The following is a 16583-nucleotide window of genomic DNA, read 5'->3' on the forward strand; positions in this document are numbered from 1 at the left end:
CTGCCTTAGGACTCGGCAATTCTACTAGATATTCACCCAGGAGAAATATAGGTCCACAACAGATACACAAGCATGTTTATTGTTGCTTTATTCAAAATGACAAAAGATTAAGAAAACAGGTCCAACAGCAGGAAAATGGATAAGCAGGTTATGGCATATTAATACAATAGAATATCACTCAGCAATAAATGGGAAGGAATTATGTTAAATGCAACGTACTATTATCAATCTTGAAAATGTCGAGGGAAAGGAGCAAAAACATACAAGTAAACGTGCTTTTTATGAAGCTCTAGAACCAGTCAGACTGAATGACAGCGTTAGAAATCGGAACACAGTTTTGCTCCTGAAGCGGAAGGGAGGGACTGGCTGTAAAGGGGCCCAGGGAAACTTTCTGGATAATGGAAATCAGTACCTTGTGTGATAGAGGTTACATGAGTGTAGACATTTGTCAAAACCCACCGAACTTGGGCGCCTGGGTGGCTCAGTTGGTTGAGCGACTGCCTTCGGCTCGGGTCATGATCCTGAAGTCCTGGGATCGAGTCCCACATCAGGCTTCCGGCTTGGCGGGAAGTCTGCTTCTACCTCTGACCCTCTCCCCTCTCATGCTATTTCTCTCTCTCTCTCAAATAAATAAATAAATAAATAAAATCTTAAAAAAAAAAAAAAAAAAACCCTCCGAACTCAACACCTAAAACCTATGCACTTAATTATGTGTAATTTATACCTTAAACTTTTTCTAAGATAAGGAAAAGGAGCAAAAAGTAAAGCAAACACTAAACACGGTTAGGGAGGACACATTGCCCGTGTCACATGGTGACCAGGGAATTGCCCTTCCTCCGCAGCACAGGAGAAGGGGCCAGATCTTGGTGGATTTGAGAAGAGTATCTGAGCATGCTTGGGTTGGTGTTTTCTGGAATCCAGCCAGGATTTGTCTGCCGTGACACATTCTGGGTTGCCCCTTTCCATGCAGTCGTCTTTCTGTCCTTGTGGAGGGAGAGGTTTGCATTTGTTCAGTGCTGCCTGTGCCAGGTGGGTAGATGTCTCTAACCCAAGGATCAAATATTAGGAAACACCCCAACCATGTCCTTCAAAACAGGTTCATTAATAAAACGAATGTTTTGAATCCACGTGTTTGCTGTGTCTTCTCTCCAAAGGGGTATTTTAGAAGGTTAGAGGGGGTAGGCACTCTTTATAATCTTCACTAAAACTGTACAACCAACCTTTTGTGGCGGGAAGAAACGTGAGGGAACAGTAGTTTGCAGCGAGGGAGAGGCATGAAGGTGGGGCCAGAACTGTCCCACCTCTGCTCCCCATCCCTTGGGAGACAGCCACACCCATGGCTGACCGTAGCTTCATGGTTAAGTCTAATGGGTTAAAAGGACCAACGAATGAGTAATACTTGGGTAATTGCTATTTCTCCCGACCTCATATTTCTCTGTGGGATCTTAGTGCTACTCTGACACTCTGGCCTCTCTTGAATCTCACTCTTAGGGGAGGGGGGAGTGATGTATTTAATTTGGAAAGGAGCTGCATCTTTGGTTCAATGCCTTAAGTGCTTTTTCTCCCATTTGCGGGCCTACCCAGGAGTACGTTCTAGTCTGTTTATGTATAAGCTGTCCCTCTGGACAAGACCTGTGGTTGTCTCTGCAAGTAGTTAGGCAAATGATTCTACATCAGGAGTGAAGTATTTACAAGCCCATTTGGCCACACGTCTCAAGCTGGTCTTTCTTTTCTTTTTTCTTAATAGAGATTGTATTCATTTCTTTGAGAGAGTGCTTGAGCGAGAGTGCACAGCAGGGGGAGCAGCAGAGGGAGAGGAAGAAGCGGACTCCGCACTGAGCAGGGAGCCCTATGCGGGGCTCGATCCCAGGACCCCAAGACCATGACCTGAGGCCAAGGCAGCAGTTTAACTGACTGAGCCACCCAGGCGCCCCTCAAGCTGGACTTTCTAACCAGGTGTTCTTCATTAGTCTTCCACATTGTAATTCTCACCTATTTCTGAACTTCCAGGTTCCTCCCAAACAAAAATAAGAAAAGGATATAAGTTGTTACATCAAATCTAGATTCTCTTTTTAAAAGACCGATGGTCAGACAGGTTGAAAATAAAACCAGCAATATGTTATTTATATGAAAGTCATAAAAATGACAAAAGCTGAAAATAAAAAGTAGAGGAAAATGCAAACAAAGGCAATTTCAAGCAAAGTGGGATTTAAAGTTAAAACTGCTGGGTAGGGGGCAAGATGGCGGAGGAGTAGGAGACCTAGATTTCGTCTGGTCTCAGGAATTCAGCTGAATAGGGATCAAACCATTCTGAACACCTACGAACTCAACAGGAGATCGAAGAGGTGAGTAGCAACAACTCTCTGAACAGAGAAGCGACCACTTACTGGAAGGTAGGGCGTGCGGAGAAGTGAATCCGAGGCGATATTCGGGAGGATAGACGGCGGGGGAGGGGGCCTCCGTCGGCCGCTTCTGGCAAGTGCTAGAGCCGCGGAGCACAAGATCGAGACTTTTAGAAGTCGGCTCTGCTGAGGGACGTCGCTCCAGTGGCTAAGCGGGGGGTGGAACCCTCGCGGGACAGTGTGGTCTCAGGACCCTCGGGGTCACAGAAAGACCGGGGGTGCCTGAGTGCGGCAGAGCTCCCAGGGTTCGGAGCGGGGAAGCCGGCTGCAGATACGGAGCAGAGTCGCGGGCTCTCAGCTCGGGGTGGCCATAAACTGTGATCCGCGGCCCAGTCAGGGCACGGCTCCTCCAGCAGGGACCCAACAAGCGGCAGAGCCGGGGAGACTCCCCTTCCTCCCCGTGGAGGAGCGGTGCGGGAACGCACCGCAGGGATCTGCTGGGTTTGGAGACCCCGCGCGGGGTCGGGTGCCAGAGATAGAAACGCTCGGTCACAGGCCGGGTGAGCGCGGAGTGCGGCCGGAGACCGGGGACACGGGAGTGACTGCTTTTCTCTGGGGGCGCACTGAGGAGCGGGGCCCCGAGTTCTCAGCTCCTCCGAGTGGAGATTGGGAGGCCACCATTTCTGCCCTGGTCCTCCAAAGCTGTGCCGAGAGCTTGCAGGGAACAAAAGCTCCTGAGAGCAAACCGGAGCAGCTTCCTTAGCCCAGACCGACAAGGGCGGGGCAATTCCGCCTCCGGCAAAGACATTTGGGAACCACAGCAACAGGCCCCTCCCCCAGAAGATCAGCACGAACAGCCAGCAAGCCAAGACCAAGTTTACCGATCAAGGAGAGCGGGAGAACTCCAGCGCTAGGGGAATACTGCACATAGAATTCATGGCTTTTTTTTTTTTTTTACCATGATTCATTATTTCATCAAAGTTAATTTTTGTTGACTGTTTTTTTTTATTTTTCTTTTTCCCTTTTTCAACCAACATCTTATAAATCCCTTTTTAAAAAAAAAAAAACATTTTTTATTTTTCATTTTTAGAGTCATATTTTATCCCTTCATAGTAGTTACCCTTATTTTTGGCATATATATATAAGTTGTTCTCTCTTTAAAATTTTGAGGTACAGTTTCTTCTAACAGATCAAAATATACCCTAAATCACTAGTGTATGGCTTTGTTCTAGTCTCCTGCCTGATCACATTCTCTCCCTTTTTCCTTTTTTTTTTTCTTTTTCTTAAATCTTCTTTCTTTTTTCAAACAACTTATCTTACCAAGTCCTTTTATAAAATCTTTTATAATTTTCATCTTTACAGTCATCTTCCATCCCTTCATTGTATCAACCCTTATTTTGTACATATATGTCTTTCTTCCTTTAAAATTTTAGGAGGCACTTTTTTCTAACAGACCAAAATACGCCCAAAATCTAGTGTGTGGTACTGATCTATGCACTAGCCTGATCATATTTGATCATATTCTGCCTTTTTTGTATTGTTTTGTTTTTGTTTTTATCTTTTTTTTCTTTTTTTTTTTTCTTTTTCTCTTTCTTTTTTCTTTCTTTCCCTTTCTTTTCCCCTGGTTTCAGGTCTTTTCTGATTTGTATACAGTATATTTGCTGGGGACGTTGTAAACCTGTTAGCATTTTGTTCTCTCATTCATCTATTCTCCTCTGGACAAAATGACAAGACGAAAGAAATCACCTCAGCAAAAAGAACAAGAGGTAGTACCGTCAGCCAGGGACCTACTCAATACGGACATTAGTACGATGTCGGACCTAGAGTTCAGAATCATGACTTTAAAGATACTAGCTGGGCTTGAAAAAAGCGTGGAAGTTATTAGAGAAACCCTTTCTGGAGAAATAAAAGAACTAAAATCTAACCAAATCGAAATCAAAAAGGCTATTGATGAGGTGCAATCAAAAATGGGGGCACTAAATGCTAGGATAAATGAGGCAGAAGAGAGAATCAGCGATATAGAAGACCAAATGATGGAAAATACAGAAGCTGAGAAAGAGAGAAACAACGACAGGATCACGAGGGCAGAATTCGAGAGATAAGTGATATGATAAGACGAAATAACATTAGAATAATTGGGATCCCAGAAGAAGAAGAGAGAGAGAGAGGGGCAGAAGGTATATTGGAGCAAATTATAGCAGAGAACTTCCCTAATGTGAGGAAGGAAACAGGCATTAAAATCCAGGAGGCACAGAGAACCCCTCTCAAAATCAATAATAATAGGTCAACACCCCGACATCTAATAGTAAAACTTATGAGTCTCAGAGACAAAGAGAAAATCCTGAAAGCAGCTCGGGAGAAGAGATATGTAACCTATAATGGTAGAAACATTAGATTGGCAACAGACCTATCCACAGAGACCTGGCAGGCCAGAAAGGACTGGCAAGATATCTTCAGAGCACTAAACGAGAAAAATATGCAGCCAAGAATACTATATCCAGCTAGGCTATCATTGAAAATAGAAGGAGAGATAAAAAGCTTCCAGAACAAACAAAAACTAAAGGAATTTGCAAACACGAAACCAGCCCTCCAAGAAATATTGAGAGGGGTCCTCTAAGCAAAGAGAGAACCTAAAAGCAGCAAAGAGCAGAAATGAACACAGACAACAGACAGTTAACAGTCACCTTACAGGTAATACAATGGCACTAAATTCATACCTTTCAATAGTTACCCTGAATGTAAATGGGCTAAATGCCTCAATCAAAAGACACAGGCTATCAGATTGGATTAAAAAACAAGACCCATCAATATGCTGCCTGCAAAAGACTCATTTTAGACCCAAAGACACCCCCAGATTGAAAGTGAGGGGGTGGAAAACCATTTACCATGCTAATGGACACCAAAAGAAAGCTGGGGTGGCAATCCTTATATCAGACAAACTAGATTTTAAAACAAAGACTGTAATAAGCGATGAGGAAGGACACTATATCCTACTTAAAGGGTCTATCCAACAAGAAGATCTAGCAATTGTAAATATCTATGCCCCGAACATGGGAGCAGCCAATTATATAAGGCAATTAATAACAAAAGCAAAGAAACACATTGACAACAATACAATAATAGTGGGGGACTTTAACACTCCCCTGACTGAAATGGACAGATCATCTAAGCAAAAGATCAACAAGGAAATAAAGACTTTAAATGACACACTGGACCAAATGGACTTCACAGACATATTCAGAACATTCCATCCCAAAGCAAAGGAATACACATTCTTCTCTAGTGCCCATGGAACATTCTCCAGAATTGATCACATCCTAGGTCACAAATCAGGTCTCAATCGGTACCAAAAGATTGGGATCATTCCCTGCATATTTTCAGACCACAATGCTTTGAAACTAGAACTCAACCACAAGAGGAAAGTCGGAAAGAACTCAAATACATGGAGGCTAAAGAGCATCCTACTAAAGAATGAATGGGTCAACCAAGAAATTAAAGAAGAATTAAAAAAATTCATGGAAACCAATGAAAATGAAAACACAACTGTTCAAAATCTTTGGGATACAGCAAAGGCAGTCCTGAGAGGAAAGTATATAGCAATACAAGCCTTTCTCAAGAAACAAGAAAGGTCTCAAATACACAACCTAACCCTACACCTAAAGGAGCTGGAGAAAAAACAGCAAATAAAGCCTAAACCCAGCAGGAGAAGAGAAATCATAAAGATCAGAGCAGAAATCAATGAACTAGAAACCAAAAGAACAGTAGAACAGATCAACGAAACTAGGAGCTGGTTCTTTGAAAGAATTAACAAGATTGATAAACCCCTGGCCAGACTGATCAAAAAGAAAAGAGAAATGACCCAAATCAACAAAATCATGAATGAAAGAGGAGAGATCACAACCAACACCAAAGAAATACAAACAATTATAAGAACATATTATGAGCAACTCTATGCCAGCAAATTAGATAACCTGAAAGAAATGGGTGCATTCCTAGAGATGTAGCAACTACCAAAATTGAACCAGGAAGAAATAGAAAACCTGAACAGACCTATAACCACTAAGGAAATTGAAACAGTCATCAAAAATCTCCCAAGAAACAAAAGCCCAGGGCCAGATGGCTTCCCAGGGGAATTCTATCAGACATTTCAAGAAGAATTAATACCTATTCTCCTGAAACTGTTCCAAAAAATAGAAATGGAAGGGAAACTTCCAAACTCATTTTATGAGGCCAGCATTACCTTGATCCCAAAACCAGACAAAGACCCCATCAAAAAAGAGAATTACAGACCAATATCCTTGATGAACATGGATGCAAAAATTCTCACCAAAATACTAGCCAATAGGATCCAACAGTACATTAAAAGGATTATTCACCACGACCAAGTGGGATTTATTCCTGGGCTGCAAGGCTGGTTCAACATCCGCAAATCAATCAACGTGATACAATACATTAACAAAAGAAAGAACAAGAATCATATGATCCTCTCAATAGATGCAGAAAAAGCATTTGACAAAGTACAGCATCCTTTCTTGATCAAAACTCTTCAGAGTATAGGGATAGAGGGTACATACCTCAATATCATAAAAGCCATCTATGAAAAACCTACAGCGAATATCATTCTCAATGGGGAAAGGCTGAGAGCTTTTCCCCTAAGGTCAGGAACGCGGCAGGGATGTCCACTCTCACCACTGCTATTCAACATAGTATTAGAAGTCCTAGGAACAGCAATCAGACAACAAAAAGAAATCAAAGGCATCCAAATCGGCAAAGAGGAAGTCAAACTCTCACTCTTTGCAGATGATATGATACTGTATGTGGAAAACCCAAAAGACTCCACCCCAAAACTGCTAGAACTCGTACAGGAATTCAGTAAAGTAGCAGGATATAAAATCAATGCACAGAAATCAGTGGCATTCCTATACACCAACAACAAGACAGAAGAGAGACAAATCAAGGAGTCGATCCCATTTACAATTGCACCCAAAACCATTAGATACCTAGGAATAAATCTAACCAAAGAGGCAAAGGATCTGTACTCAGAAAACTATAAAATACTCATGAAAGAAATTGAAGAAGACACAAAGAAATGGAAAAACGTTCCATGCTCATGGATTGGGAGAATCAACATTGTGAAGATGTCAATGCTACCTAGAGCAATCTACACATTCAATGCAATCCCCATCAAAATACCATCCACTTTTTTCAAAGAAATGGAACAAATAATCCTAAAATTTGTATGGAACAAGAAGAGACCCAGAATAGCCAGAGGACTACTGAAAAAGAAAAGCAAAGCTGGCGGCATCACAATTCCGGACTTCCAGCTCTATTACAAAGCTGTCATCATCAAGACAGTCTGGTACTGGCACAAAAACAGACACATCGATCAATGGAACAGAATCGAGAGCCCAGAAATGGACCCTCAACTCTATGGTCAACTTATCTTTGACAAAGCAGGAAAGAATGTCCAATGGAAAAGAGACAGTCTCTTCAACAAATGGTGTTGGGAAAATTGGACAGCCACATGCAGAAGAATGAAACTGGACCATTTCCTTACACCACACACAAAAACAGACTCCAAATGGTTGAAAGACCTAAACGTGAGACAGGAGTCCATCAAAATCCTAAAGGAGAACACAGGTAGCAACCTTTTCGACCTTAGCCACAGCAACTTCTTCCTAGAAACATCGCCAAAGGCACGGGAAGCCAGGGCAAAAATGAACTATTGGGATTTCATCAAGATAAAAAGCTTTTGCACAGCAAAAGAAACAGTCCACAAAACCAAAAGACAACCGACAGAATGGGAGAAAATATTTGCGAATGACATATCAGATAAAGGGCTAGTATCCAAAATCTATAAAGAACTTATCAAACTCAACACCCAAAGAACAAATAATCCAATCAAGAAATGGGCAGAAGACATGAACAGACATTTCTCCAAAGAAGACATCCAAATGGCCAACAGGCACATGAAAAAGTGCTCAACATCGCTCGGCATCAGGGAAATCCAAATCAAAACCTCCATGAGATACCACCTCACACCCGTCAGAATGGCTAAAATTAACAAGTCAGGGAACGACAGATGTTGGCGGGGATGTGGAGAAAGGGGAACCCTCCTACACTGTTGGTGGGAATGCAAGCTGGTGCAACCCCTCTGGAAAACAGTATGGAGGTTCCTCAAACAGTTGAAATTAGAGCTACCATTCGATCCAGCAATTGCACTACTGGGTATTTACCACAAAGATACAAATGTAGGGACCCAAAGGGGTACGTGTACCCCAGTGTTTATAGCAGCAATGTCCACCATAGCCAAACTGTGGAAAGAGCCAAGATGCCCATCGACAGATGAATGGATAAAGAAGATGTGGTATATATACACAATGGAATATTATGCAGCCATCAAAAGGAATGAGATCTTGCCATTTGCAACGACGTGGATGGAACTGGAGGGTGTTATGCTGAGTGAAATAAGTCAATCAGAGAAAGACATGTATCACATGACCTCACTGATATGAGGAATTCTTAATCTCAGGAAAGAAACTGAGTGTTACTGGAGTGGTTGGGGGTGGGAGGGAAGGGGTGGCTGGGTGATAGACATTGGGGAGGGTATGTGCTACGGTGAGCGCTGTGAATTGTGCAAGACTGTTGAATCACAGTTCTGTACTTCTGAAACAAATAATGCAACATATTTTAAGAAAAAAGAAAAAAGAAGATAACAGGAGAGGAAGAAAAGGGGAGCATGTCAGAGGGGGAGACGAACCATGAGAGATGATGGACTCTGAAAAACAAACTGAGGGTTCTAGAGGGGAGGGGGGTAGGGGGATGGGTTAGCCTGGTGATGGGTATTGAGGAGGGCATGTTCTGCATGGAGCACTGGGTGTTATGCACAAACAATGAATCATGGAACACTGCACCCAAAACTAATGATGTAATATATGGTGATTAACATAACAATAAAAAATTAAAAAAAAAAGAGAGAGTTGGAACTTTCAGTACCTTCCTTGCCTCCCCACTCCTGGGGAGGACTGAGAGCTAGAGATTGAGTTCTATTGCCAGTGGCCAATGATTTAATTAATCATGCCCATGTAATTGTGTTTGGAGAGCTTCCAGTTTGGTGAACAGGTAGAGTGTAGAGATTTAAGGAGAGTGGTATGTCTGGAGAGGACATGGAAGCTTCGCACCCTTTCGCCATTCCTTGCTCTGTGCATCTCTTTCATCTGGTGTTCTGGAGTTATATCATTTTAGAATAAACCAGTAATCTAGTAAATAAAACAAAACAAAACAAAACAAAAAACTGCTGGGTAGGGTTAAGGGACTGTGCATCAAACCATAAATACAGCAGCTAAGCAATTTATAAGAAATGCAAGGAAAGGGACTTCTATTTTCAGCTATCGGAGTGATTTTTATCAGTTTAAACATCCTGCAGACAGCAACAAAACCTCTAAAATCTCGCTGTTTGAATGCAATGAGTGGAGAGATAGGCTGCATGTGCTCAAAGGCCAGGGTCCTAAAAAGAAAGGAAATGCATCCAAGTAAACCTGACATTCATGCCACTTTCCACCTTGAGAAGTTTGCTGCTTAAGTAGCATGAGGCGCAGCAGAAAGCAGAGGCTCAGAGCTTTCAGCATTTACAGGGCTGGGAAGACAAAAATTGGAGTGAAGGGCTATGAAGGAGGCCAAGACTGAAGGCACAAGATACTGGAGAAAACAAACATAAGTGAGCCTGACCTTCACTACTTACCTCTCAAGGCCTTTGGTGATTCCTAAGCTATGCAGGGAGAGACGCTAAAAAGCCAAGCAGAAAATGTCAGCTAAGAAGGGCGCCTGGGTGCCTCAGTCATTAAGCGTCTACCTTCGGCTCAGGTCATGATCCCAGGGTCCTGGGATCGAGCCCCGCATCAGGCTCCCTGCTCAGCAGGGAGTCTGCTTCTCCCTCTCCCACTCCCCCCTGCTTGTGTTCCCTCTCTTGCTGTCTCTCTCTGTCAAATAAATAAATAAAAAATCTTTAAAAAAAAAAAAAAAGAAAAAATGGCAGCTAAGAAACTAAGAGGCTAAGAAGAGTCTAGGCAGCTCAGTATTGGGGAGGCAAAATTGGAGTTTAAGGATTTCAGAGGAGGAGGGACTCATAAGCATGTTGAAACCACTGAAGAACAACACTCCAGGAGTAAGGGGACAGCAGAGACAGAGCAGTCTTATCTACTGGAAGAAACAAATTCCCTCACAAGGACAACTGAACCATCCAAAAAGCCGCTACCATTTTCCATACAGTGTTGGCATTGAATAAAAACTTGGATGTGCTGGAAGACAACATATGCCGAGTGATTGAAAATTGGAGAAAGCAGATGATCCAGATCTTGGAGATTTTAGATTTTAAGCTATTAATATATTCAACACAATAGGTGTCCGATTGGAGAATTTTACCAAAGAAATTATCTATTACAAAAAAAAAATCAAGTGGAAATTCTAAAACCGAAAGGTACAGTAATTGGAATTAGGAAGCCCATAAATGAATTTAAAAGCGGATTGGACAAAGCAGAAGATAAGATTTAGGAACTTATGATAGGCCTGTAGAAAACATGAAGACAAGTGTGGAGAGGGAAAGGGTGGAAAATCCAGAAAAGCACCTAAGAGAAATAGAGGACACAGCAAAAACATAACATACGTGTATTTGGAGTCCCAGAAAGCAAAGGGGAAAACAATGGGGTGGAAGAAACACCAACAAGACTTTTCCAGAATTAACCAAAAGATATAAAGCTTTACATTCAATAAACTCTCTGGACGCCAAGGAGGATAAATGCAAAGAGACCCACAACTGGCCACGTCATGGCGACACTACCAAACCCCAGAGAAAAAGACATTGTCTTCAATAGACACGGTGCTTTCAGTGTAACTGATGAAAGCAAGAAGGGGTGGAGAGTGACATTTTACGCGCTGAGAGAAGTGCCAACCTAGAACTCTACGCTTAGCAAATTATCCTCCAAAATGAAAGCAAAATAAAAACCTTTTCAGAAAAACAAAAACTTGAGACTTAAACACCAACAGAACTGCATTAAAAGGAGTGTTCCTGGTAGAAGGAAATCCTCCCAGCTGGAGGGGAGAACACCAGGAAGGGAAATAAGTGGTGAAAAGAAATGAATGTGTCTGTGTCTTGGGGGGTTGAAAATATACTTGGATTGGGCGCCTGGGTGGCTCAGTTGGTTAAGCGACTGCCTTCGGCTCAGGTCATGATCCTGGAGTCCCGGGATCGAGTCCCACATCGGGCTCCCTGCTCAGCAGGGAGTCTGCTTCTCCCTCTGACCCTCTTCCCTCTCGTGCTCTCTATCTCTCATTCTCTCTCTCAAATAAATAAATAAAATCTTTAAAAAAAAAAAAGAAAATATACTTGGATTAATATAGTGTTGGGACAACTGGATATCCACCTGCAAGAATGAAGTTGACCTCCCACCTTACACCATACACAAAAATAAACTTGAAAATAGATCAAAGATTTCAATTGTTAAGACCTGCAACCGTTAAAGTCCTAGAAGAAAACACAGGGTTAAAGTTTCATGACATTGGTCTTGGCAATGATTTCATGGAGAGGACACCAAAAGTACAGGCAACAAGAACAAAAATTACAAATGGGATTACATCAGACTAAAAAGCTGCGCCGCAAAAGGAACAACAAAATGAAAAAGCATCTAGGGATGGGAGGAAGTGTTTGCAAACCATATATCTGATAAGGGGTTACTCTCCGAAATGTATAGGAACTCCTACAACTCAGTAGTAGAGAGAGCTAATAACCAGATTAAGAAATAGCCAAAGGACTTGAATACACATTTCTCCAAAGACAACACGCAGATAGGTATATGAAAAAAATGTTGACCGTCACTCATCATCGGGGAAATGCCAATCAAAACCACAACAAGATACCACGATGGCTCTCATAAAGACAAAAAAAAATCAAAGGACAACTGTTGGAGAGGATGTGGAGAAACTGGAACCCTCGCACATCGTTTGCAGGAATGCAAAATGGTGCAACTGCTATGGAAAACCATATGGAGGCTGCTCAAAAATGAAAAACTAGAACTATCATATCATCCAGCAATCTCACATCAGGGTATTTATCCAAAAAAAATTGAAATTAGGATCTCAAAGAGATATTAGTGCTCTCATGTTCGTGGCAACATTAGTCACAGTAGCCCATATGTGGAAGTAATGGATGTCCATTGACAGGTGAATGGATAAAGAAAATATGGCATATATGTACAATGGAATACTATTCAGCCTGTTAAAACAAGGAAATTCTGCAGTCTAGGACAGCATGGATGAACCTTGAGGACATTATACTAAATGAAAGAAGCCGGTCACAGAAAGATACATATTGTGTGATTCCTCTTAGATAAGCCGGGGGCTGCAGGAGGTACTCATCAGTGGGCATGTTTCCGTGAAGCAAGACAAATAAGCTCTAGAGATCCGTACAACACTGTACCTTTGGTCAACAATGATTATTCTGCACTTAAAAGCGTTAGAAGCATAGGTCTCATATTAAGCGTTCTTACCACAATTCAAAAAATGTTTTCAATCAAGAAATGTCTAATTTCACTAGTGAAGAACTTCACATTTTTAAACAAGAGATAGATGACTACAACACAGAAGGCGGAAGAAGGTACACAGTTTGCCTTTCAAAGTCCTGGCATTATCTAGTTAGTGGTGAAAATACCCTCACTATCCTCTGATAAAGATGTGGACTGTACTCTCTAGGGCCACCACTGAAAACAAAAACAAAAACAAACAAAAAAACCCACAAGTGTAACTAGAAGTTATGAGAGGAGGGGCGCTGGGTGGCTCAGTTAGTTAAGCGTCTGCCTTGGGCTCAGGTCATGATCTCTGGGTCCTGGGACTGAGTCCCAGGTCGGGCTCCCTGCTCAGCGGGGAGTTGCTTCTCCTCCCTCTGCCCCTCCCCCAGCTTGTGCTCCCCCGCCTCAAATAAATGAATAAAATCTTCTTTTTAAAAGGTTACTAGAGTAAAATAGAATTACACTTGATTATAGCAGGCATAGAGATGTGCTGCTCGGCTCCCCTTTGAAAGGATGTGATGTTCTTCAAGGAAAGGCACCGGATGATGACCTGCAGCAAACAGCTCCTTCACGGCCTGCCTCACCTTTCTCTCCTCAGCCCTGCTCTACTGGCCCTCAGCCCAGGTGGTGGTACCAGGTCCTAGCCTTCTCTGCCGGAGGACCTCTCTAAACAACAATTCAATTACTTTATTGAAGTATGATTGATATGTTATACTGGTTTCAGGTATGCAGCGTAATGATTCAATATTTGTAATACTGGGCAATCTTTGCTCTGAAATGCCTCGTTGGGCTGGGGGGGGCTTTATCAGATCTGAATCACGGTCTACCAGCCCCTTTCCTTTTGCAGAGTTAGTCAAGACAAACCTCTGTCACTGTCACTTCACCGCAGCCCTCTGCTTCTCATCGAAGTTAATTGATGCATTGAAGAGGGAAAACAAAAACGAAAAACAGAAAAGAACAAGTATATTTACGATATGCGATTTACATCAAAATAATGGATGTTGTCAAGAGAAGTGGGTGGAAGGAACAAATGAAATAGAATGAAATAAATTGAAAAGAAAAGAACAAAGGAGATACAGTGGATGGTAGATTTAAATCCAAATATGCTTGATTTAATGTAAATGGACTCAATGCCCCAATGGAAAAACAGATACTGTTTGATTGAATAAAAAATACTAAAGTCAATTGCATGCTACTTACAAGAGACACCCGGGGGGCACTGGATGCTATGGCGTTTTAGGTAGCTTTTAAAAAAATTATCGAATATCTAGTCAAATTGACACAGTACGTTTGATACAAGATAAACTCAGTACCTTAGACACAGTTGAGACGTTGAAAACAAGACGCCGAAAAGGCAGTGCTGGACTCAGAAGGAAGGCAAACATCTCTGAGACCAGAAACAGAGCAGATGGGAATCGGAGAGAAGGGCAGTGGCCCCAGGATTTCCAGAGCGGCCACTGGCAGAGCTCCGTGCAGAGGGGAGGCTGACGCCAGGGTTGGAGCGGGCTTACTCACTCATGAAACAGCAGAAGAGGGGACACCACCCTCTGCTTGGGGCTCCAGCTTTGACAGAGCAGTTGCCACCGGGGACCAGAAGGCACATGTTGGAGACCTGGAAGGAGACCTAACTGCTCCACACTTGGGGATGACATCCAGAATCTTCTAGGGTCGCCTAGACAGGGCAGGCACTAAGCACCATCACAGGAGACGGTTGGAGCCGGGGAGACAACCATAAAACCATCAGAACAGGGAACACAGAGGGAGGAAAAAAAAAATCATGCCACTTACAAACCAAAATTTCAAAAGACCTGCAGAATTCTCATGTTAACACAAAGTTATTGGATTCAACATTTAGAACCCATTTCAGATGAAATTGATTTTGTAGAAAGACAGAAGTAAGTATGCTTAGGAGACTCGAGGACAGAAGTGAAGATACTCCTCCCCACCCAAAGAAACTGAATTACAAACAAAATGAGCAGACGAGGAGGCAGATAAGGAGCTAATTATAAATCTTGGAAGTGACAACTATGTTCTTTGACATTTTTATAAAAACCCTCGATAGGATAAACTGCAGACTTTAGGTAGGTGGAGCGCTGATGAATTGGAAGATGGTATCAAGAGATTCCGCCGGCGCCTTGCGTGAAGAGAGAAGTGCTGTGAGAGCTGCCCGGAGGCTCGGAGGATGGCCCCAGAGGCTGTAACGTGGCCTCAGGAGAGTTTTAGAAGGTTGTGGAGAAGTGGTATCTGAAGAAATTTGAGCAAACGTTAGCTGGCAATTTTCCAGGGTTAGAAAAGCCATGATTGCTCAGATTGAACTTGTGTTTTGGATGCTACGCAGGATAAAGGACAATTCCACAGCCCTTGCTCAGCCGACTCAAAGGGATGTCTAGAGGATATCATTGAGACAAAATGGTATTTTCCAGAAAGTATACAAAATGTGGTCTCATTAAAGGGAACACAAATGACCAAAAGAAAACATGTATGGGAAGATTGTATGACTGTGTGACCATGGGGGAAGCACAGAAGAATACACCATGTGATACACCATCTTAACAGAACAAAGGATAAAAGTCATATGATCATAGACGCAGAAAAAGCATTTGACAAAATTCAACATTTTTCATGATTAAAAAACTCTCAATAGGGGTGCCTGGGTGGCTTAGTCGGTTAAGCTCCAATTCTTGATTTTGGCTCAGGTCATGATCTCAGGGTTGTAAGATCGAGCCCGGCATTGGACTCCATGCTGGACATGAAGCCTGCCTGAGGTTCTCCCTCTCCTTTTCCCTCTGCCCCTCCCCTTCCCCCATCTCTGTCTTTCTCTCTCTCTCAAAAAAACAAAAACAAAAACCCAAAACTCTCAATAAACTGGGTACATAGAAGGAATGTACCCCAACATAATAAGGGCCATATATGACAAGTTAGTGTTTTCATTTCCTTTGGATAAATACCCAGAAGTGGGATTACTAGATCATATGGTAGTTTTATTTTTAATTTTTTGAGGCACCGCCATGCTGTTTTTTTCTTTTTTTAGAGTGGCTGCACCAGTTTGCATTCCCACCAACAATGCAAGAGGGGTCCCCTCCCTCTACATGCTCGCCAACACTTATCTCTTGTCTGTTTGGTAATAACCATCCTAAGAGGTGCGAGGTGGCATCTCACTGTGGATTTGGTTTGCATTTCCCTGGTGATGAGTGATGTTGAGCACTCTTTCGTGTCCTTTTTGGCCATTTGTACGTCTTTGGAAAAACGTCTATTCAGGTCCTTTGCCCACTATTTAAGTGGATTTTTGATTTTTTTAATTTTATTCTTGCTATTGAATTGTATGAGTTCCTTACACATGCTGGAGAGTAACCCCTTGTCAGATATCTGGTCTGCAGATATTTTCTCCCATTTGTCGGTTGTCTTTTCATTTTGTTGATTGCTTCTTTCTGTGCAGAAGTGTTTTTAGTCCGATGTAGCCCCGTTGTTTATGTTTGCTTTTGTTGTTGATGCTTCTGGTGTCCCTTCAAAAAATTCTTGCCAAGACCAACGTCAAGGAGCTTTTTTTCTGTTTTCTTCTAAGAGTTTTACACTCGGGTCTGACATGTAAGTCTATATTTCTAGACGTGGCAGAAGCATTTAAGACCCTCTGAATATTCAGCGCTCTCTCCTGCATTTCTAGCCCTTTGGCAAGAGTTAAGGC

The sequence above is a fragment of the Zalophus californianus genome, chromosome 11 (assembly GCF_009762305.2).
Source record: "Zalophus californianus isolate mZalCal1 chromosome 11, mZalCal1.pri.v2, whole genome shotgun sequence".
NCBI lineage: Eukaryota > Metazoa > Chordata > Mammalia > Carnivora > Otariidae > Zalophus > Zalophus californianus.